This window comes from Panulirus ornatus, chromosome 50, assembly GCF_036320965.1.
Source record: "Panulirus ornatus isolate Po-2019 chromosome 50, ASM3632096v1, whole genome shotgun sequence".
Classification (NCBI taxonomy): domain Eukaryota; kingdom Metazoa; phylum Arthropoda; class Malacostraca; order Decapoda; family Palinuridae; genus Panulirus; species Panulirus ornatus.
The window spans coordinates 29,904,336-29,930,034 of NC_092273.1; the positions used below are offsets into that span (position 1 = coordinate 29,904,336).

The following is a 25,699-nucleotide window of genomic DNA, read 5'->3' on the forward strand; positions in this document are numbered from 1 at the left end:
TTTCCACCTCCAATTTGGTCTCCCACTTCTCCTCGTTCCCTCCACCTCCGACACATATATCTTCTTGGTCAATCTTTCCTCACTCATTCTCTCCATGTGTCCAAAGCATTTCAAAACACCCTCTTCTGCTCTCTCAACCACGCTCTTTTTATTTCCACACATCTCTCTTACCCTTACGTTACTCACTCGATCAAACCACCTTACACCACACATTGTCCTCAAACATATCATTTCCAGCACATCCACCCTCCTGCGCACAACTCTATCCATAGCCCACGCCTCGCAACCATACAACATTGTTGGAACCACTATTACTTCAAACATACCCATTTTTGCTTTCGGAGATAATGTTCTCGACTTCCACACATTCTTCAAGGCTCCCAGGATTTTCGCCCCCTCCCCCACCCTATGATCCTCTTCCGCTTTTATGGTTCCATCCGCTGCCAGATCCACTCCCAGATATCTAAAACACTTTACTTCCTCCAGTTTTTCTCCATTCAAACTTATCTCCCAATTGACTTGACCCTCAATCCTACTGTACCTAATAACCTTGCTCTTATTCACATTTACTCTTAACTTTCTTCTTTCACACACTTTACCAAACTCAGTCACCAGCTTCTGCAGTTTCTCACATGAATCAGCCACCAGCGCTGTATCATCAGCGAACAGCAACTGACTCACTTCCCAAGCTCTCTCATGCACAACAGACTTCATACTTGCCCCTTTCCAAAACTCTTGCATTCACCTCCCTAACAACCCCATCCATAAACAAATTAAACAACCATGGAGACATCACACACCCCTGCTGCAAACCTACATTTACTGCGAACCAATCACTTTCCTCTCTTCCAACACGTACACATGCCTTACATCCTCGATAAAAACTTTTCACTGCTTCCAACAACTTACCTCCCACACCATATATTCTTAATACCTTCCACAGAGCATCTCTATGAACTCTATCATATGCCTTCTCCTGATCCGTAAATGCTAAATACAAATTCATTTGCTTTTCTAAGTATTTCTCACATACATTCTTCAAAGCAAACACCTGATCCACACATCCTCTACCACTTCTGAAACCACACTGCTCTTCCCCAACCTGATGCTCTGTACATGCCTTCACACTCTCAATGAATACCCTCCCATATGATTTACCAGGAATACTCAACAAATTTATACCTCTGTAATTTGAGCACTCACTCTCATCCCCTTTGCCTTTGTACAATGGCACTATGCACGCATTCCGCCAGTCCTCAGTCATACATACATTAAATAACCTTACCAACCAGTCAACAATACAGTCACCTCCTTTTTTAATAAATTACACTGCAATACCATCCAAACCTGTTGCCTTGCCGGCTTTCATCTTCCGCAAAGCTTTTACTACCTCATCTCTGGTTACCAAATCCTTTTCCTTAACCCTCTCACTTTGCACACCACCTCGACCAAAACACCCTATATCTGCCACTCTATCATCAAACACATTGAACAAACCTTCAAAATACTCACTCCATCTCCTTCTCACATCACCTCTACTTGTTATCACCTCCCGATTTGCGCCCTTCACTGAAGTTCCCATTTGCTCCCTTGTCTTACGCACTTTATTTACCTCCTTCCAGAACATCATTTTATTCTCCCTAAGATTTAATGATACTCTCTCACCCCAACTCTCATTTGCCCTCTTTTTCACCTCTTGCACCTTTCTCTTGACCTCCTGTCTCTTTCTTTTATACATCTCCCACTCAATATATATATATATATATATATATATATATATATATATATATATATATATATATATATATATGAGCGGGGGGGCTGGAAATCCTTCCCTTTCATTTTTCTTTTTTTTTCCTAAAAGCAGGAACAGAGAAGGGGGCAGGTGGGGATATTCCCTCAAAGGCTCAGTCCTCTGTTCTTAACGCTACCTCGCTAATGCGGGATATGGCGAATAGTATGAATGAAAAAAATGAAATATATATATTTTTTTTTTTTTTTTGCTTTGTCGCTGTCTCCCGCGTTTGCGAGGTAGCGCAAGGAAACAGAGGAAAGAAATGGCCCAACCCACCCCCATACACATGTATATACATACGTCCACACACACAAATATACATACCTACACAGCTTTCCATGGTTTACCCCAGACGCTTCAGATGCCCTGATTCAATCCACTGACAGCACGTCAACCCCGGTATACCACATCGCTCCAATTCACTCTATTCCTTGCTCTCCTTTCACCCTCCTGCATGTTCAGGCCCCGATCACACAAAATCTTTTTCACTCCATCTTTCCACCTCCAATTTGGTCTCCCACTTCTCGTTCCCTCCACCTCCGACACATATATCTTCTTGGTCAATCTTTCCTCACTCATTCTCTCCATGTGTCCAAAGCATTTCAAAACACCCTCTTCTGCTCTCTCAACCACGCTCTTTTTATTTCCACACATCTCTCTTACCCTTACGTTACTTACTCGATCAAACCACCTCACACCACACATTGTCCTCAAACATCTCATTTCCAGCACATCCATCCTCCTGCGCACCACTCTATCCATAGCCCACGCCTCGCAACCATACAACATTGTTGGAACCACTATTCCTTCAAACATACCCATTTTTGCTTTCCGAGATAATGTTCTCGACTTCCACACATTCTTCAAGGCTCCCAGAATTTTCGCCCCCTCCCCCATGCTATGATCCACTTCCGCTTCCATGGTTCCATCCGCTGCCAGATCCACTCCCAGATATCTAAAACACTTTACTTCCTCCAGTTTTTCTCCATTCAAACTCACCTCCCAATTGACTTGACCCTCAACCCTACTTTACCTAATAACGTTGCTCTTATTCACATTTACTCTTAACTTTCTTCTTTCACACACTTTACCAAACTCAGTCACCAGCTTCTGCAGTTTCTCACATGAATCAGCCACCAGCGCTGTATCATCAGCGAACAACAACTGACTCACTTCCCAAGCTCTCTCATCCCCAACAGACTTCATACTTGCCCCTCTTTCCAAAACTCTTGCATTCACCTCCCAAACAACCCCATCCATAAATATATATATATATATATATATATATATATATATATATATATATATATATATATATATATATATATATATATATATACATATATATATATATATATTATATATATATATATATATATATATATATATATATATATATATATATATATATATATATATATATATATATATATATATATATATATATATATATATATATATATATATATATATATATATATATATATATATATATATATATATATATATATTACAGAGGTAAAAGTTTGTTGAGTATTCCTGGTAAATTATATGGGAGGGTATTGATTGAGAGGGTGAAGGCATGTACAGAGCATCAGATTGGGGAAGAGAAGTGGTAGAGGATGTGTGGATCAGGTGTTTGCTTTGAAGAATGTATGTGAGAAATACTTAGAAAAGCAAATGGATTTGTATGTAGCATTTATGGATCTGGAGAAGGCATATGATAGAGTTGATAGAGATGCTCTGTGGAAGGTATTAAGAATATATGGTGTGGGAGGAAAGTTGTTAGAAGCAGTGAAAAGTTTTTATCGAGGATGTAAGGCATGTGTACGTGTAGGAAGAGAGGAAAGTGATTGGTTCTCAGTGAATATAGGTTTGCGGCAGGGGTGTGTGATGTCTCCATGGTTGTTTAATTTGTTTATGGATGGGGTTGTTAGGGAGGTAAATGCAAGAGTTTTGGAAAGAGGGGCAAGTATGAAGTCTGTTGGGGATGAGAGAGCTTGGGAAGTGAGTCAGTTGTTGTTCGCTGATGATACAGCGCTGGTGGCTGATTCATGTGAGAAACTGCAGAAGCTGGTGACTGAGTTTGGTAAAGTGTGTGGAAGAAGAAAGTTAAGAGTAAATGTGAATAAGAGCAAGGTTATTAGGTACAGTAGTGTTGAGGGTCAAGTCAATTGGGAGGTGAGTTTGATTGGAGAAAAACTGGAGGAAGTGAAGTGTTTTGGATATCTGGGAGTGGATCTGGCAGCGGATGGAATCATGGAAGCGGAAGTGGATCATAGGGTGGGGGAGGGGGCGAAAATTCTTGGGGGCCTTGAAGAATGTGTGGAAGTCGAGACAATTATCTCGGAAAGCAAAAATGGGTATGTTTGAAGGAATAGTGGTTCCAACAATGTTGTATGGTTGCGGGGCGTGGGCTATGGATGGAGTTGTGCGCAGGAGGATGGATGTGCTGGAAATGAGATGTTTAAGGACAATGTGTGGTGTGAGGTGGTTTGATCGAGTGAGTAACGTAAGGGTAAGAGAGATGTGTGGAAATAAAAAGAGCGTGGTTGAGAGAGCAGAAGAGGGTGTTTTGAAGTGGTTTGGGCACATGGAGAGGATGAGTGAGGAAAGATTGACCAAGAGGATATATGTGTCGGAGGTGGAGGGAGCAAGGAGAAGAGGGAGACCAAATTGGAGGTGGAAAGATGGAGTGAAAAAGATTTTGTGTGATCGGGGCCTGAACATGCAGGAGGGTGAAAGGAGGGCAAGGAATTGAGTGAATTGGAGCGATGTGGTATACCGGGGTTGACGTGCTGTCAGTGGATTGAATCAAGGCATGTGAAGCGTCTGGGGTAAACCATGGAAAGCTGTGTAGGTATGTATATTTGCGTGTGTGGACGTATGTATATACATGTGTATGGGGGTGGGTTGGGCCATTTCTTTCGTCTGTTTCCTTGCGCTACCTCGCAAACGCGGGAGACAGCGACAAAGTATAAAAAAAAATATATATATATATATATATATATATATATATATATATATATATATATATTTTATATATATATATATATATATATATATATATATATATATATATATATATATATATATATATATATATATATATATATATATATATATATATATATATATATATATATATATATATATATATATATGTTTGAAGGAACAATGGTTCCAACAGTGCTATATGGTTGCGGGGTGTGGGGTATTGATAGAGTTGTGCGGAGGAGGGTGGATGTCCTGGAAATGAGATGTTTGAGGACAATATGTGGCGTGAGTGGTTTGATCGAGTAAGTAATGATAGGGTAAGAGAGATGTGTGGTACTAAAAAGAGTGTGGTTGAGAGAGCAGAGGAGGGTGCTTTGAAATGGTTTGGTCACATGGAGAGAATGAGTGAGGAGAGATTGACCAAGAGGATATATGTGTCTGAGGTGGAGGGAACGAGGAGAAGTGGGAGACCAAATTGGAGGTGGAAAGATGGAGTGAAAAAGATTTTGAATGATCAGGGCCTGAACATGCAGGAGGGTGAAAGGCATGCAAGGAATAGAGTGAATTGGAACTATGTGGTATACCGGATCGACGTGCTGTCAATGGATTGAACCAAGGCATGTGAAGCGTCTGGGGTAAACCATGGAAAGTTCTCTGGAGCCTGTATGTGGAAAGGAAGCTGTGGTTTCGGTGCATAATTACATAACAGCTAGAGAATGTGTGTGAACGAATGTTGCCTTTGTTGTCCTTTCCTAGCGCTACCTCGCACACATGAGAGGGGAGGGGGTTTTTATTTCATGTTTGGTATGGTGGCGATGGGAATGAATAAAGGCAGACAGTATGAATTATGTACATGTTTATATATGTATATGTCTGTGTGTATATATATGTATATGTTGAGATGTATAGGTATGTATATTTGCGCGTGTGCACGTGTATGTATATTCATGTGTATGTGGGTGGGTTGGGCCATTCTTTCGTCTGTTTCCTTGCGCTACCTCGCTAACGCGGGAGACAGCGACAAAGCAAAATAAATGAATATATATATATATATATATATATATATATATATATATATATATATATATATATATATATATATATATATATATAGCGGTGATGTGAGAAGGAGATGGAATGAGTATTTTGAAGGTTTGTTGAATGTGTCTGATGACAGAGTGGCAGATATAGGGTGTTTTGGTCGAGGTGGTGTGCAAAGTGAGAGGGTTAGGGAAAATGATTTGGTAAACAGAGAAGAGGTAGTAAAAGCTTTGCGGAAGATGAAAGCCGGCAAGGCAGCAGGTTTGGATGGTATTGCAGTGGAATTTATTAAAAAAGGGGGTGACTGTATTGTTGACTGGTTGGTAAGGTTATTTAATGTATGTATGACTCATGGTGAGGTGCCTGAGGATTGGCGGAATGCGTGCATAGTGCCATTGTACAAAGGCAAAGGGGATAAGAGTGAGTGCTCAAATTACAGAGGTATAAGTTTGTTGAGTATTCCTGGTAAATTATATGGGAGGGTATTGATCGAGAGGGTGAAGGCATGTACAGAGCATCAGATTGGGGAAGAGCAGTGCGGTTTCAGAAGTGGTAGAGGATGTGTGGATCAGGTGTTTGCTTTGAAGAATGTATGTGAGAAATACTTAGAAAAGCAAATGGATTTGTATGTAGCATTTATGGATCTGGAGAAGGCATATGATAGAGTTGATAGAGATGCTCTGTGGAAGGTATTAAGAATATATGGTGTGGGAGGCAAGTTGTTAGAAGCAGTGAAAAGTTTTTATCGAGGATGTAAGGCATGTGTACGTGTAGGAAGAGAGGAAAGTGATTGGTTCTCAGTGAATGTAGGTTTGCGGCAGGGGTGTGTGATGTCTCCATGGTTGTTTAATTTGTTTATGGATGGGGTTGTAAGGGAGGTAAATGCAAGAGTCCTGGAAAGAGGGGCAAGTATGAAGTCTGTTGGGGATGAGAGAGCTTGGGAAGTGAGTCAGTTGTTGTTCGCTGATGATACAGCGCTGGTGGCTGATTCATGTGAGAAACTGCAGAAGCTGGTGACTGAGTTTGGTAAAGTGTGTGGAAGAAGAAAGTTGAGAGTAAATGTGAATAAGAGCAAGGTTATTAGGTACAGTAGGGGTGAGGGTCAAGTCAATTGGGAGGTGAGTTTGAATGGAGAAAAACTGGAGGAAGTGAAGTGTTTTAGATATCTGGGAGTGGATCTGGCAGCGGATGGAACCATGGAAGCGGAAGTGGATCATAGGGTGGGGGAGGGGGCGAAAATTTTGGGAGCCTTGAAAAATGTGTGGAAGTCGAGAACATTATCTCGGAAAGCGAAAATGGGTATGTTTGAGGGAATAGTGGTTCCAACAATGTTGTATGGTTGCGAGGCGTGGGCTATGGATAGAGATGTGCGCAGGAGGATGGATGTGCTGGAAATGAGATGTTTGAGGACAATGTGTGGTGTGAGGTGGTTTGATCGAGTAAGTAACGTAAGGGTAAGAGAGATGTGTGGAAATAAAAAGAGCGTGGTTGAGAGAGCAGAAGAGGGTGTTTTGAAATGGTTTGGGCACATGGAGAGAATGAGTGAGGAGAGATTGACCAAGAGGATATATGTGTCGGAGGTGGAGGGAACGAGGAGAAGAGGGAGACCAAATTGGAGGTGGAAAGATGGAGTGAAAAAGATTTTGTGTGATCGGGGCCTGAACATGCAGGAGGGTGAAAGGAGGGCAAGGAATAGAGTGAATTGGAGTCATGTGGTATACAGGGGTTGACGTGCTGTCAGTGGATTGAATCAAGGCATGTGAAGCGTCTGGGGTAAACCATGGAAAGCTGTGTAGGTATGTATATTTGCGTGTGTGGACGTGTGTATGTACATGTGTATGGGGGGGGGGGGGGTTTGGGCCATTTCTTTCGTCTGTTTCCTTGCGCTACCTCGCAAACGCGGGAGACAGCGACAAAGTATAAAAAAAAAAAAAAAAAAAAAAAAATATATATATATATATATATTCATATATATACGAATATAGTGCATATGAACGCGCACCTTCATACAACATACAAATCTCCAAGAGCCAGGATCGAACCCAGGACCCCTGTGCCACAGGCGAGAATACTACCGCTAGGCTCTGGACCTGTTTAATATGAAATGCCTATTCGAATAATATGTACTCGAATACCCTTCGTCTCACATTGGTGAGCAACGGGGTCTACAACGGTTATTTCCCAACAGACGCACATGCCCAGCAGATAGCATTTTACCTAACCTAACTGTACAACGCGGAGGTATATGAATACGAATATAGTGCATATGAACGTGCACCTTCATAGAACATACAATCTTCCATAGTATTTGAATAGTTATTTCCTATTAGCCAGGCCCATAGCCTAGCGGTACCATTCCCGCCTGTGGCACAGGGGTCCCGGGTTCGATCCTGGCTGTTGGAGGTTTGTATGTTATATATATATATATATATATATATATATATATATATATATATATATATATTTATATGTTTATTCATATTAGTACACTTTGTCGCTGTCTCCTGCGTTGTCGAGGTAGCGTAAGAAAACAGACGAAAGAATGGCCCAACCCACCCACATACACATGTATATACATACACGCCCACACACACACATATACAACCTATACATTTCAAATTATACATGATATACATACACAGACAAATACATATATACACATGTACATATTCATACTTGATGCCTTCATCTATTCTCGCCGCCACCGCGCCACACTTGAAATGGCACCCCTCTCCCCCCGCGCGCGCGCGAGGTAGCGCCAGGAAAAGACAACAAAGGCCACATCCGTTCACGCTCAGTCTCTAGCTGTCATGTATAATGCGCTGAAACCGCAGCTCCCTTTCCACATCCAGGCCCCACAAAACTTTCCATGGTTTACTCCAGACGCTTCACATGCGCTGGTTCAATCCATTGACAGCGCGTCGACTCCGGTATACCACATCGTTCCAATTCACTCTATTCTTTGCAAGCCTTTCACCCTCCTGTAGGTTCAGGCCCCAATCGCACAAAATGTTTTTCACTCCATCCTTCCACCTCCAATTTGGTCTCCCACATCTCGTTCCCTCCTCCTCTGACACATATATCCTCTTGGTCAATCTTTCCTCACTCATTCTCTCCATGTGACTAAACCATTTCAAAACACCCTCTTCTCCTCCCTCAACCACGCTCTTTATATTTCCAACACATCTCTCTTACCTTTTCATTACTTACTCCATCAAACCACCTCACACCACATATTGTCCTCAAACATCTCATTTCCAACACATCCATCCTCCCCTGTAGGACGTCGCCAAACGTGTGGCCTTACGTGTTACCCCTCCGCCTTATCAGAGAGTTAACCACTGAAGTGAGTGTTCCTCTAACAGACCCGTATAACTAAGTTTCCCCTCTTGATAAGGTCAGCCAGTATCCCTGACTCCAACCTTATTTTTCAAAGGTTTTAGGAACCTTTGCCGTCCCAGAAATAATGTCTGTGACATTGAGCCTCGTATTGACCCTGGACAATATGGGGACATAAAGATCTCCATCACGACCCACCATTTTGTGCACCTCGCTCACGATATGTTATCTGTTCTTGACCAACCAGGGGAAAATGTTCTCATCCATCATATGTATGATTTCAGCAAAGGCTTCGACCTGATCAATCACACCGTCTTTGTAAGTTGCCTCTTTAAGCTAAGATGAAGAGTATCCCTAACTACATGGTTTGGTTGGATTACCTCAAAACCCCGGCCACAGAGGGCGTCCGTCCGTCCCCTCCTCTCAAGACGCCTGAGGTGTACCTCCTGTGGGGTCCCTCAGGGACCTCTCTGTGGTTCTGTATCCTTCTTGGCAGGGACCACTGGAGCTGCACAACACACACACACACACACACACACACACACACACACACATCATCGTCTACGAGACTTGCTCGGTCGATCTGAGGAGGGCATTCCACACGACACAGCTTTAGCAGCTGTACGCGCGGGCGTCAGCCAGCAAAGCGTCACTGACGCATCGCAGGTACCAGGTAATGAGCGTGACGAAAGCTAAAGACCCACTAGTTTGACCTAGTGTGACCAGAGGGCACGCCAGCATGCCAGTGGTAAACCAGCTGTTAGGAGCCACCTCCTGACCTGGGCTGAACGCACACGTCACATCACGTCACGTGCATCACTGCCTCTCTGCGTGCAGCACGTGATGAGGTAGTACGACGCCCCCGTGCCATGTGTACTCGTCAGAACGTACGTGTACGTACGACCTGCCCTGAAATACTACTGCCCACTGTGTTGTTGTGGGCGCTCTGCCCACCAGGTCGCGGGGGTGGAGAGGAAAACTACGAAGATCTGCTGTGGGTTTGAGGGGAACCAACCACAAAGCCCTCATAGTGACATCCTTAACAGCTACACTGTCACACAGGAAGGAGGAAGTGACCGTGGCGTTCGCAAAGGGGCTTCTCAGTGACGATAGGCATACGGACCTCCTCCTATTCCTCCTCCTCCTCCCTCCTGACGCAGTGAGGTGATTACAAGACCAAGTGGTAGTGACCGACCGACTCCAACCGTTCAGGTGTGGAGCACGTCTACAAGGGTCGTATAAACCGTGTGGAGCACGTCTACAAGGGTCGTGTAACCCGTGTGGAGCACGTCTACAAGGGTCGTATAAACCGTGTGGAGCACGTCTACAAGGGTCGTGTAACCCGTGTGGAGCACGTCTACAAGGGTCGTGTAATCCGTGTGGAGCACGTCTACAAGGGTCGTGTAACCCGTGTGGAGCACGTCTACAAGGGTCATGTAACCCGTGTGGAGCACGTCTACAAGGGTCATGTAACCCGTGTGGAGCACGTCTACAAGGGTCGTGTAACCCGTGTGGAGCACGTCTACAAGGGTCGTGTAACCCGTGTGGAGCACGTCTACAAGGGTCGTGTAACCCGTGTGGAGCACGTCTACAAGGGTCATGTAACCCGTGTGGAGCACGTCTACAAGGGTCGTATAAACCGTGTGGAGCACGTCTACAAGGGTCGTGTAACCCGTGTGGAGCACGTCTACAAGGGTCATGTAACCCATGTGGAGCACGTCTACAAGGGTCGTGTAACCTGTGTGGAGCACGTCTACAAGGGTCGTGTAACCCGTGTGGAGCACGTCTACAAGGGTCGTGTAACCCGTGTGGAGCACGTCTACAAGGGTCATGTAACCCGTGTGGAGCACGTCTACAAGGGTCGTGTAACCCGTGTGGAGCACGTCTACAAGGGTCGTGTAACCCGTGTGGAGCACGTCTACAAGGGTCGTGTAACCCGTGTGGAGCACGTCTACAAGGGTCATGTAACCCGTGTGGAGCACGTCTACAAGGGTCGTATAAACCGTGTGGAGCACGTCTACAAGGGTCGTGTAACCCGTGTGGAGCACGTCTACAAGGGTCATGTAACCTGTGTGGAGCACGTCTACAAGGGTCGTGTAACCCGTGTGGAGCACGTCTACAAGGGTCGTGTAACCCGTGTGGAGCACGTCTACAAGGGTCGTGTAACCCGTGTGGAGTACGTCTACAAGGGTCGTGTAACCCGTGTGGAGCACGTCTACAAGGGTCGTGTAACCCGTGTGGAGCACGTCTACAAGGGTCGTGTAACCCGTGTGGAGTACGTCTACAAGGGTCGTGTAACCTGTGTGGAGCACGTCTACAAGGGTCGTGTAACCCGTGTGGAGCACGTCTACAAGGGTCGTGTGACCCGTGTGGAACACGTCTACAAGGGTCGTGTAACCCGTGTGGAGTACGTCTACAAGGGTCGTGTAACCCGTGTGGAGCACGTCTACAAGGGTCGTGTAACCCGTGTGGAGCACGTCTACAAGGGTCGTGTAACCCGTGTGGAGCACGTCTACAAGGGTCGTGTAACCCGTGTGGAGCACGTCTACAAGGGTCATGTAACCCGTGTGGAGCACGTCTACAAGGGTCGTATAAACCGTGTGGAGCACGTCTACAAGGGTCGTGTAACCCGTGTGGAGCACGTCTACAAGGGTCATGTAACCTGTGTGGAGCACGTCTACAAGGGTCGTGTAACCCGTGTGGAGCACGTCTACAAGGGTCGTGTAACCCGTGTGGAGCACGTCTACAAGGGTCGTGTAACCCGTGTGGAGTACGTCTACAAGGGTCGTGTAACCCGTGTGGAGCACGTCTACAAGGGTCGTGTAACCCGTGTGGAGCACGTCTACAAGGGTCGTGTAACCCGTGTGGAGTACGTCTACAAGGGTCGTGTAACCTGTGTGGAGCACGTCTACAAGGGTCGTGTAACCCGTGTGGAGCACGTCTACAAGGGTCGTGTGACCCGTGTGGAACACGTCTACAAGGGTCGTGTAACCCGTGTGGAGTACGTCTACAAGGGTCGTGTAACCCGTGTGGAGCACGTCTACAAGGGTCGTGTAACCCGTGTGGAGCACGTCTACAAGGGTCGTGTAACCCGTGTGGAGCACGTCTACAAGGGTCGTGTAACCCGTGTGGAGCACGTCTACAAGGGTCGTGTAACCCGTGTGGAGCACGTCTACAAGGGTCGTGTAACCCGTGTGGAGCGCGTCTACAAGGGTCGTGTGACCCAGATGTGTCCGGATTCACTCCCTCCCTCCAGCGGTTCTGGGACTTGTGGCGACGAAGAGGGAAGTGTTGAACCTCGCGTGGAAACCACACCGAGTTTTCTTTGTCACAAACTATCACGTTCTTTGTCACGGCAAACGACCCTTCTTAATTTCTTTTTCTTATTGATCATTGTAAACATATCCCCTATGGATATCGCATCCTTAACTCTGTAAGTTTATCGAAATAAGCCGAATTGTGTGTGTGTGTGTGTGTGTGTGTGTGTGTGTGTGTGTGTGTGTGTGTGAGTGTGTGTGTGTGTGTGTGTGTGTGTGTGTCATGGTCCTTCAAGTCTTGTAGGTAGTACATGAGAGGAAGGCAGACCAGGTCAGTTACAGTTCAGGTAGACGGTTCCCCTGTTCCCACAGCAACACACACACACACACACACACACACACACACACACGCGCGCACCGTTGACAAAAAGACTCGCTCATATGTCAGAATATTTCATGTTAATACACGAAGCGTTAGTAAGTTTTTTTCTTCAGAGTTAGAGACGGTTGTTTTGGAAGAAAATTATATGATTCGGAATCTTGGTTACATTTCGAAAACGAGAGATGTGTCCTCGCCAAATATGCATAGTACTTGGGTACACTTTATGTATCAGTGATAGGGATAATAAAAGCAGAGGTGACTTGCTCCTTCTCAAAGCGCATCTTAATCCCGATCGAGAAAAGTTGTATCTGTGGACGAAATCGTCTCAATCTTTGTTAAAATTAATCTTCGTCAAGAAATATTGGTAGGATTGGTGTATAGTCCTCCAGCAAAGACACCAGATGCAAAGACTCTTTGGTAAGTGAGCAGAAATTTGTAATGAACAAGATTCGATCACAGTGGGAGACTTTACACATCATGTAATTGAAGTGATTACCTTTCCATCAACACGAGGCGTGGGCTCTGTAGACCCAGATTTGCTTGATACTGACCGAACGCAGTCACTTGAGAAACCAACTCAAGGTGAGATCATATTAGATTTGGTTCTCGTTCGTAATGTTGAAATAGAGGAACATTTTGGTACAGGTGATGTCCTTGAAATGACTTTTGAGGTAAACCTCATCCTAGCTTGTAACACTGGTCAGAGACAAAAGTCGCGAAGAAATACCAGATTTTGAACTTGCAACTTTTTCATTTGGTCTTTGCATTGCTCTTGACGAGCAAACCGGGATGATATGATTAATGAAAACGGTAACACGTTGCTTGGAAAAGAGTCTGTAATACTTTCAAAGCAGTGGAGGGAACATGTGAACACGAGTGCTAGTGCGTTCAAAATGGTCTTGTCCCGAGACGAGGCTGAGGTGGTGGAGCGATGACTTCAAGAACTGTTTGTAATCATAGGAACTCAAAAATATCGAACATGACAGAACTGATTACGTAAATGTGCCTGGAGAAACTAGGAGATTTCTGCATCAGGGCAACGTCATTATGAAGCGTATTTTGCTGAAAATAGCAAAAGAAACTTTGAAGTTTTATTGCAATTTTAGAAGTAATCAGTAATTAGGCAATCAAGTAGGCCATTGATTACAAAAAAGAAAAAAATGAGGACTTGGTTCAAGATAACGAATCATCTGTGTTAATGAAGATACAATTCAAGTCCCGAATCTATTTCCAATGCAAAGAGAAGAAAACGTTGTGCAACATATTGAAATAACAGATTGATATATACTGTCACTATTAAATGGTATGAAAGTAAATAAATCAGCAGGTATAAGTTTTATCACAGAACACTGATGGAGGTGGGAAGAATGAGATAGTTAAACCCTCCTTGGCTGCTCTTTACAAAAAGTTTCTTCCTACGGGAGTTTCAAGTATACCTGAAACCCGGGATTAATTCAAATTCCATTTCTATTTATTTGTTGTGTGTGTAAATTTTATGTTATTGTCAGTAGTATTGTGGAACTTTCCATTGTTGTCGAGTTTTGTTAAATGGATCGATGATCAGTAATGCTATTTATCGGCTTCTTTATATCAACATTTGTGGCAGAGAAGGTCACTAGATCCAGCTGAAATACACAAAAAAATTGACTAATTTTTTTGAAATATTTTGTTAACTTCGATGTTATGGATTTCGAAATTTTGACAGATTTGCTTGTTAGTAGGTTTTGTGCTTCTTGTGTTTTGTGGTGTGCTTGAGGTACCTTGGATGATAAACATCATCTCAGTATACATTCTTACTAAGAAAGAATACATCATTGTATTATACATTCTTACTAAGAAAGGATACATCATTGCATTATACATTCTTACTAAGAAAGGAAACATCATTGTATTATATATTCTTACTAAGAAAGGATACATCATTGTATTATACATTCTTACGAAGAAAGGATACATCATTTCAATATACATTCTTCCTAAGAAAGGATACATCTTTTCAATATACATTCTTCCTAAGAAAGGATACATCATTTCAATATACATTCTTCCTAAGAAAGGAAGCATCATTTCAATATACATTCTTACTAAGAAAGCAATGTCTTTAGCTTCTTAAGATACCATTTTGTAGTGCTAGGTGCCAATTTGTATCGCTAATATTCTTTTTGATTCTTCCATAAGTATTAGAATAATTCTCTATGTATCTTCTGCACAGACTTAGAAATAATCCCTTCAAATTCTTCTTTGTGATGATTAATTTTTCGATGCATTTGATGCCATGTACGTATTTGATGCCATGTACGTATTTGATGCCATGTACGTGTTTGATGCCATGTACGTATTTGATGCCATGTACGTATTTGATGCCATGTACGTATGTGATGTCATGTACGTATTTGATACCATGTACGTATATGATACAATGTACGTATTTGATCCCATGTATACGTATTTGATACCATGTACGTATTTGATACCATGTACGTATTTGATCATTAAAACATCTAGTCAACCAGCGTTGTGTATACGTTTCGTTACTCCGTTTTCTTTCTTAGAATGATAATTCTTTCAAAGGGGGGCTTACCTTAATTCTAAAGTTACACCAAATATTTTCAGATATATATAAACTTTTTTGAATCAGTTTGCGTTACCAGCGACCCGACTCAGTTTAGCAAAGCCAGCCAATCTAGAATTAGATACCTTTACGTTTTTATCTTCAAAATCAAATTGGTTAGTGTGAATCTGATGATGTTATTAGTAAAACCTGGGTTTTCCTCAACCCCCCCCTACCCCCACAGACGTTAATCAGATGTCTGTCTGTCTGTGGACGACCACTGGTACATTGTCTGTCTGTGGACGACCACTGGTACATTGTCTGTCTGTGGACGACCACTGGTACATAGTCTGTCTGTGGACGACCACTGGTACATTGTCTGTCTGTGGACGACCACTGGTACATTGTCTGTCTGTGGACGACCACTGGTACATTGTCTGTCTGTGGACGACTACTGGTACATTGTCTGTCTGTGGACGACCACTGGTACAATGTCTGTCTGTGGACGACCACTGGTACATTGTCTGTCTGTGGACGACCACTGGTACATTGTCTGTCTGTGGACGACCACTGGTACATTGTCTGTCTGTGGACGACTACTGGTACATTGTCTGTCTGTGGACGACCACTGGTACATTGTCTGTCTGTGGACGACCACTGGTACATTGTCTGTCTGTGGACGACCACTGGTACATTGTCTGTCTGTGGACGACCACTGGTACATTGTCTGTCTGTGGACGACTACTGGTACATTGTCTGTCTGTGGACGACCACTGGTACATTGTCTGTCTGTGGACGACCACTGGTACAATGTCTGTCTGTGGACGACCACTGGTACATTGTCTGTCTGTGGACGACCACTGGTACATTGTCTGTCTGTGGACGACCACTGGTACATTGTCTGTCTGTTTGACGACCACTGGTACATCGTCTGTCTGTGGACGACCACTGGTACATTGTCTGTCTGTGGACGACCACTGGTACATTGTCTGTCTGTGGACGCCACTGGTACATTGTCTGTCTGTGGACGACCACTGGTACATTGTCTGTCTGTGGACGCCACTGGTACATTGTCTGTCTGTGGACGACCACTGGTACATTGTCTGTCTGTGGACGACCACTGGTACATTGTCTGTCTGTGGACGACCACTGGTACATTGTCTGTCAGTGGACGACCACTGGTACATTGTCTGTCTGTGGACGACCACTGGTACATTGTCTGTCTGTGGACGACTACTGGTACATTGTCTGTCTGTGGACGACCACTGGTACATTGTCTGTCTGTGGACGACCACTGGTACATTGTCTGTCTGTGGACGACCACTGGTACATTGTCTGTCTGTGGACGACCACTGGTACATTGTCTGTCTGTGGACGACCACTGGTACATTGTCTGTCTGTGGACGACCACTGGTACATTGTCTGTCTGTGGACGACCACTGGTACATTGTCTGTCAGTGGACGACCACTGGTACATTGTCTGTCTGTGGACGACTGCTGGTACATTGTCTGTCTGTGGACGACCACTGGTACATTGTCTGTCTGTGGACGACCACTGGTACATTGTCTGTCTGTGGACGACCACTGGTACATTGTCTGTCTGTGGACGACCACTGGTACATTGTCTGTCAGTGGACGACCACTGGTACATTGTCTGTCTGTGGACGACCACTGGTACATTGTCTGTCTGTGGACGACCACTGGTACAATGTCTGTCTTTGGACGACCACTGGTACATTGTCTGTCTGTGGACGACCACTGGTACATTGTCTGTCTGTGGACGACTACTGGTACATTGTCTGACCACCTCACGTTGGGTCATGGATCATTTGATATACATCCCGATCTTCTGTCGACGTGGGTCAATCCTTTTTATTTCTTCCTTGTTCCCTCTGATATTCACCAGATAAGAAATCCGAGTTAGTGTTATAAGGTTGTGAGGAATCTCCTACAACCCTTGGTTCGTTGTTTGTAGTTGGGGTTGTAGTTTCTTCACGTGAACTAACGCGATGTTCTCCTCCCACTGCTCCAGAGGGAGGAGGGTGTGTATTGCACTTCACCAGGTTATTTAGCACATCTTACTAATCTGTTCAGCGATTCATTGTCGCCTCCTCATTTGTCGTCGTCTGTGTTTAGTGATCACTGTGCCTCTCCTGGCGTTGCTAATTCTGGTAATGAACGTGTGTACAATGTTCATCCGGGCTTCCTCCGTTTCCGTCATTTCGTTGCGCTACAAGTCCAGACTTCTGGTGTAGGTGAACATGTCATGTTTAGAGGCCCGCCTTCCTTAGCGAAAGGCTCCAATCACTGCTCCAGCTATCCACACAGAACCGTGCACTCTGCTGCCTGCCACTTCACACTGCGGGAACTTAATGTTTTACCGAGCGTGTGACACTGCCACCGTAACTTCTTAATAAAGTGCCGTGCTCCTCGCTGGGGTCATCTCGGTCATCCTTCGAGCTCGCGTTGTGTGCACTGGTCTGAGCAGGAGCCACACTGGCTGTCGTCTGGGGGCGTCCTGCCCCTTGCGAGTTCCATTCCTCCACCGTAGCACTTGAAGGAGCAATGTCGCGCCGTATTTCCGTTCCTGATACACAGTTCTGTGCCTGGTCGTCTGAGCGAAGTGCCCCCGAGAGGAGTGAGGGTGAGTTGAGGGAGGGTTTGTTTGGAGGGTGTTGTACGGGGATTTGTTTGGAGGGTGTTGTAGGGGGGAATGTTTGGAGGGTATTGTACGGGGATGTGGTTGGAGGGTGTTGTAAGGGGGATGTGTTTGGAGGGTGTTGTAAGGGGGGTGTGGTTGGAGGGTGTTGTAAGGGGGATGTGGTTGGAGGGTGTTGTAAGGGGTTTCTGTTTGGAGGGTGTTGTAAGGGGGTTGTGGTTGGAGGGTGTTGGAGGGGGGATGTGTTTGGAGGGTGTTGTAAGGGGGATGTGTTTGGAGGGTGTTGTAAGGGGATGTGTTTGGAGGGTGTTGTAAGGGGAATGTGTTTGGAGGGTGTTGTAAGGGGGATGTGTTTGGAGGGTGTTGTAGGTTGGAGGGTATTGTACGGGGATGTGGTTGCAGGATGTTGTAAGGGGGGTATGTTTGGAGGGTATTGTAAGGGGGGTGTGGTTGGAGGGTGTTGTAAGGGGTGTGTGTTTGGAGGGTGTTTTAGGTGGGAGTGTTTGAAGGATGTTGTACGGGGATGCGGTTGGAGGGTGTTGTAAGGGGGATGTGGTTGGAGGGGGTTGTAAAGGGGATGTGGTTGGAGGGGGTTGTAAGGGGGATGTGTTTGGAGGGTGTTGTAGATGGGGTGTTTGAAGGGTGTTGTACGGGGATGTGGTTGGAGGGTGTTGGAGGGGGAATGTGTTTGGAGGGTGTTGTAAGGGGGGTGTGGTTGGAGGGCGTTGGAGGGGGATTTGTTTGGAGGGTGCTGTAAGGAGGATGTGTTTGGAGGGTGTTGTAGGGGGATGTGTTTGTTGGGTGTCGTAGGGGGATTATGTTTGGAGGGTGTCGAAGGGGGGATTTTTTGGAGGTTGTTGTAGAGGGGATGTGTTTGGAGGTTGTTGTAGGGGGGTATGTGTTTGAAGGGTGTTGTACAGGGATGTCTTTGGAGGGTGTTGTAAGGGGGGTGTGGTTGGAGGGCGTTGGAGGGGGGATGTGTTTGGAGGGTGTTGTTAGGGGGATGTCTTTGGAGGGTGTTGTAAGGGGGATGTGGTTGGAGGATGTTGTAGGCGAGGATGTGTTTGGAGGATGTTGTAGGTAGGATGTGTTAGGAGGGTTTGTAGCGGATTTTATTGGAGTGTGATGTACGAAGACTAGTTATGGGGCGTTGTGGGTTGTAGCATGTTTGTAGACGTATACCGTGAGGAGGATGTTGTAGAGAGTCGGTTGTAGATATAGCGTTGCAAATGGAGTGTTATGAGCCAGGGTTGTAGGAGAATGTCTGGACACTGTTGCTGCCTCAGGGAGGAAGTTACAACACAGGTTGTTGCAGGCGCCTGTGTCAGGGTGTTGTAGGAATGTGTTGTGAAGAGTGTGTTACGGGCGCCTGTGTCAGGGTGTTGTAGGAATGTGTTGTGAAGAGTGTGTTACGGGTGCCTGTGTCAGGGTGTTGTAGGAATGTGTTGTGAAGAGTGTGTTACGGGCGCCTGTGTCAGGGTGTTGTAGGAATGTGTTGTAAAGAGTGTGTTACGGGCGCCTGTGTCAGGGTGTTGTAGGAATGTGTTGTGAAGAGTGTGTTGCGGGTGCCTGTGTCAGGGTGTTGTAGGAATGTGTTGTGAAGAGTGTGTTACGGGCGCCTGTGTCAGGGTGTTGTAGGAATGTGATGTGAAGAGTGTGTTGCGGGTGCCTGTGTCAGGGAGTTGTAGGAATGTGTTGTGAAGAGTGTGTTGCGGGCGCCTGTGTCAGGGTGTTGTAGGAATGTGTTGTGGAGAGTGTGTTACGGGCGCCTGTGTCAGGGTGTTGTAGGAATGTGTTGTGAAGAGTGTGTTACGGGCGCCTGTGTCAGGGTGTTGTTGGAATGTGTTATGAAGAGTGTGTTACGGGCGCCTGTGTCAGGGTGTTGTAGGAATGTGTTGTGAAGAGTGTGTTACGGGCGCCTGTGTCAGGGAGTTGTTGGAATGTGTTGTGAAGAGTGTGTTGCGGGCGCCTGTGTCAGGGAGTTGTTGGAATGTGTTGTGAAGAGTGTGTTGCTGTGAGCAAGAAGGGTTGTGGCGACGTCGTGTGAGTGCGTGTCAAATTGCCCCTCCCGAAAGAGCCGTCCTCACGCACCCCACTGCTTGCAAGCACTCTAACACACACACACACACACACACACACACCCACACACACACACACACACCCACACACACACACACACACACACACACACACACACACACACATAACCAAGCTTACGCCAGATACCCATTCGTCAACCAGCCATATAGAGGGAAGAAGAACGAACGGCTGGGGCGGCTGTGAGCCGTTCCTGCCCCGTCCGGATCTCGAACCCGGGACCGTAACCAGTGGGCAGTCGAGACTTGCACGTGTGCTTGTGTTAAAGTACCAAAGTAACGTACAAAACGATGTATTAGGCTATTCATTGGGCTGGAATGTGCACTTGGGGCATTACATAATTGGAAGGTCGTAATTGTAAATTGTCAATTAATGACAGAGGGTAAGAGTTAAGTGGGCCACGAGCTGGAGTGTACCACTGGGGTGTAAAAGTTCCTCCACGTAAATACAAGAAGTTATCAGTGGTGAGTAGGTGAAGATAATGGCATATACAGTTAAGCATCAAGTGGATTGCTCTAGTGGTGTGTTGTTGTCATACATTATGTATGTAATGGTGAACATTATATTAACTCATTAATATTTTCCCGTTGCCTGCTTTGCAATGATATATAAATCGTACACTTAACTATTGGTAAAACTAAGCCATTTGCTTGTATAGCTGTGTGCACTTGATGGTGGATAGTGTATGACATTAACAATATTAGGTTAAGGGTAATTCTCGTAGACTACTTGTTGGTACAAGGTCATTATGGTAAGGGTCGTTTGTCAGGTGAGGTCAGCCTTGGTGGGTGTGGGCGCATGTGTCTTGCCCTACATACAACCACCACTTTCCCCACAACAACAGAAAACGTACAACTTACCTTATACGGTCGGCAGTACAGCCTCACACTCCCCAGTTGTAATTCCATGAAAGAAAACACATAATATGTGGCACACTGCACTACTGGTGGTGTTTACATGTCCTGTGCTATCCAGTCCCCTTCGTCGCGTCTTTACCCTGACGATGTCGCCTACGGCCGGAGCCGTCATACGAAGGGCCATTTGTGGCTGTGTTGGTGTAGCGAGCTGCAGCCAGAAGGCTGAGTCTCGTGTGAGGTATATCGTCGCATTACACCAACCTCGCAGCGGTTCGTCTGTGTCTGGACTTCTGACACCACTCAGTCCTTCACACGTGCACACGCACACGCACGCACACGGATGACCGGGCACTGAAGGCGTATAGAAACACCAGAGGGGCAGTCCCCCGCCGGGTCACACCACAGGGCCAGACCACAGACACATGACCAACCCCGGCGGTCAGCGGGAGTGAAGAGGGACGGGCGGGGGGGCCAGAGGCGTGCGTCCACACACCACAGCTGGGCCGACGTCACTAAAACTCCTTCCGACAATTACTCATTTCTAGAACACGAAGGGCCAGGCCTCGTTACCCACCACCACCACCACCACCCTTTTTCCCTGCTGCTGTTTGTAGCGTCAGGCGATCCCTTATCGTACCTCCCTCTCTGTCTCTCCTTCGGTCATGCCCTAAAGCCAGCGGGAGCCTGTGTAGGGCACGGGAAGGGGGGGTTGGGGGGGTGCCCCATCAAGTGTTTGTGTCTCGCGTATTGCCTTGGTTATGATGACGTCACTGTGGCCCTGGGAGAGTGGGGGGGGGTTAAAGGGGGAGGGGGACCCCTCCCCCTTCCCCATCCGGTTCATCAAGACGGAAGTGTGAACGTTCCGGAATGTTCAAGACGTGTTCTACAATTTGCCTTGTGTGTTCTGTAGAACTCTTCTTCCTCCCGCTCCCCTCCGTGTCAGCGGATGATCACAGCTCTGTATTACCACCTCGGCCCGCTTACAGGACAAGAGCCAGCGGGGGCTCTCGCCTCCGTACCAGTTGGTGTGTGGACGATGCATAACTGACCAGAACGAAGCCATACGGAAGGCGCGGGGCTGACGTAGATATGTTCGTGGTGGCGACCAACAAATCCTGCACACGGGTCTTGCTTGATCTGTTCCCGCGACAGACACCATGTTGCACAGACACCATGTTGCACAGACACCATGTTGCACAGACACCATGTTGCACAGGGGAAGAAAACGCTTTCTTGATAATGGTGTCCACCACACCAGACGTATCCTCATACCAGCAAGGGTAATTGAAATGGCTAACTTAAATGGCTAATTCAAATGGCTAACATAAAGGATATCCACTCCTATGAAAAGAAAACCCATGAATGAAACAGGAGGACAAGCAGTTCCTGCGTCCAGAAGATAGACAGACTTCTCAAAAGTTCTTTTGAGTTATGTCTCCTCAGGTGAGGGAAGGTGTCGACTGGTGAGGGGGCGTCCCTCCCCCCCCCCTCCGTGCCAACACTTAGTAAGACCCCTAAACCCACACGTGTGGATGATTGGCCGTTCGAGTTAAGGGTTGTTTTTTGGGGGAAGGGGGAGGGGCGGATAACGAGCACACAGACAGCATGAATGATAGAGTTGAACCAGCAGCAGAGCTATACCCTTGTTGTGGTCACCTGTGTAGAATGAGGACGAGTTTTGTTGTGTTCCTGACGAACACGACACGAACGGCCATGGCTGAGTGTGTCCTTGTGCTACGCAGGACCAGCGTATTAACTCTTGTGTTACGCAGGACCAGCGTATTAACTCTTGTGTTACGCAGGACCAGCGTATTAACTCTTGTGCTACGCAGGACCAGCGTATTAACTCTTGTGTTACGCAGGACCAGCGTATTAACTCTTGTGTTACGCAGGACCAGCGTATTAACTCTTGTGTTACGCAGGACCAGCGTATTAACTCTTGTGTTACGCAGGACCAGCGTATTAACTCTTGTGTTACGCAGGACCACCGTATTAACTCTTACCTTCCACGTCTGCGCTACGTCCAGTGTCAGGGATGTGTCGAGTCCTTTGGAGGGAGAGCTCTTTGACGACCGTCTTGTAAGCTTATGCTGTCCACGTAGCCCTTTGCAGGCGGAGTCCGGTAACACCAGAGATTAGGATGATGGAGCGTAAACGAATTAAATTCAAACGGAGTTAGCCGCACGCGCACCAGCACAGCACGTGGAACGGACGTGCGTGGAGTTAGCCGCACGCGCACCAGCACAGCACGTGGGACGGACGTGCGACCTTCGTGTATGGGTCAAGGAATGGACGCCAACATCGTACGCCCGGCAGTGCAGGCCCGCTTGGTGGCCGCTTGCAGTCCGTAACGTATCGTTACGTAGTCAAGTCTTTAGATACGACAGTTGCGGTAGTGGTTAACGTAAGGCGAGGAGGGAGGGGGTGGGGGAAATGTGAACCAGCTGAGGAAAACGTAACAATATGGTCTGAAATGATGAAATTTGGTCGCAAATTAAGAGGTGTTGTGTCGGTGGCGCGTGATCGTGGTTGGCGTGTCGGCATTTTCAGTAACGCCGGATAATTCAGTCGCTTTTAGCTTCATATCAAAGCCTTGCGTGAAAGAGATAACAATTAGCCACATCGACCTCGCCAGAGGCTTGTGTACGACGGTGTGACGTAAGGAGAAGTGGGAGGTGACCGTACGAGCTTTTCCCGCCACCACCTGGCGCCGCCGTCGCTCATGTAAACAAAGGGAATTTCTGGCCAGATTGACACACACACACACACACACACGTACGACGTGCTACAAGCTCCCGTGGTGTAGCGGTTAGCGTTCCCGACGTTTACGCATACACCAGGGTGGAGCGCATGGGTTCGAATCCTAATTGCGGCAGTTTGCCCACAGTCAGTCCAGCTGTTCATCCACTCTTTGGGGTCGGGTGGATGAAGGGTACCTTACTCAGGCTAGGGTATGTATAGGGTATATGTAGGGTGTATATATAGGGCTTTGCTTGGTTTCCCGTGCCATCGCTGCAGTCTGTCGCTGCAAGGAACATTGAGATTTATACTGCCTCTTTGCCGCACTTGTACTGCCTTTGTGCGGCATTTATACTGCCTCTGTGCCACATTTATACTGCCTCTGTGCCACATTTATACTGCCTCTGTGCCACATTTATACTGCTTCTGTGCCGCATTTATGCTGCCTCTGTGCAGCATGTATACTGCCTCTGTGCGGAATTTATACTGCCTTTGTGCGGCATTCACACTGCCTCTATTCCAGATTTATACTGCCTCTATGCCGAATTTATACTACCTCTGTGCCAAATTCATATTGGCTGTGTGCGGCATTCATGCTGCCTCTGTGCCGCATTTATACTGCCTCTGCTGCTGCATTTATACTGCCTCTGTACCACACTTACACTGCCTCTGTGCCGCATTTATACTTCCTCTGTGGCGCATCTATACTGACTCTGCTGCCGCACTTATACTGCCTCTGTGCCAGATTTATACTGCCTCTGTGCTGCACTTATACTGCCTCTGTGTCGCATTTATACTGCTTCTGCTGCCTCACTTATGCTGCCTCTGTTCCGCATTTATACTGCCTCTGCCACTTATACTGCCTCTGTGCGGCATTTGTACTGCCTCTATGCCACATTTATATTGCCTCTGTGCCGCACTTATACTGCCTCTGTGCCGCATTTATGCTGCTTCTGCTGCCGCGTTCATACTGCCTCTGTATGCCGCACTTACACTGTCTCTGTGCTGTATTTATATTGCCTCTGTTCCGCATTCATAATGCCTCTGCGACCTTAGCTATCTGTCGCTGCAAGGAACATAGAGATTTACATTGCCCCTGTGCCGCACTTATACTGCCTCTGCTCCGCATTTGAACTGCCTCTGTCCCGCATTAATCCTGCCTCTGTGCCGCATTTATACTGCCTCTGTGCCGCATTTATGCTGCCTCTGTGCCGCATTTATACTGCCTCTGTGCCGCGTTTATACTGCCTCTATGCTGCATTCATACTGCTTCAGTACCGCATTCATACTGCCTCTATGTTGCATTTATACTGCCTCTGTGCCGCATTGATACTACCTCTGTGCCGCATTAATACTGCCTCTGCGGCATTTATACTGTTTCTACTGCTGCATTTATGCTGCCTCTGCTTCCGCATTTATACTGCCTCTGTGCTGCATCTATGCTGCCGCATTATACTACCTCTGTGCTGCATCTATGCTGCGCTATTATACTGCCTCTGTGCCGCATTCATACTGCCTCTGCTGCCGCATCTCCCCGCACGTCGGACCCTGACGCACGGAATCCTAGCGGCCGCCTGCGGCCAGCACCTGAACCCGCTGGCTATACAGCCGCAGGTGAACACCCCCCCCCCCCCTTCCCGCCGCAGCCGCCCCAACCCTTGTACTTAATCGTGCCAGATCAATAATGTGTACCGGGTCTGTGGTGGCACTGCCTCTCCCCAGTACATTCCTGGGGGGGGACTGCAGGACAGTCTTCCCCCCTCCCCCCCTCCCCCCCTCCCCTCTAATACCCGTGTCTACTTCAACTCTTCAATGATTTAGTGGGTGACGCGTCGTGACGCAGAGGAGCCGACCCGCTGGCGTGACGCTCTTCTTAGATGACGATTGTAGTCCATAAATGATTTATAGACCAACACCTCCCCCCACAGTCTCATATATATATATATATATATATATATATATATATATATATATATATATATATA

At 46.6% G+C, this 25,699-nt stretch overlaps 1 protein-coding gene across 1 annotated transcript in view; it reads right to left on the bottom strand.

Moving 5' to 3' along the window:
- The window catches only part of LOC139764703 (arrestin domain-containing protein 17-like), a 395,778-nt gene extending 374,321 nt beyond the window's left edge, over positions 1-21,457 (bottom strand). Inside the window, exon 1 of the mRNA XM_071691592.1 lies at positions 20,979-21,457. The gene's annotated coding sequence lies outside the window, so the exon portion shown is untranslated. The remainder of the gene's footprint in view (positions 1-20,978) is intronic.
- Positions 21,458-25,699: the final 4,242 nt, after the last annotated feature.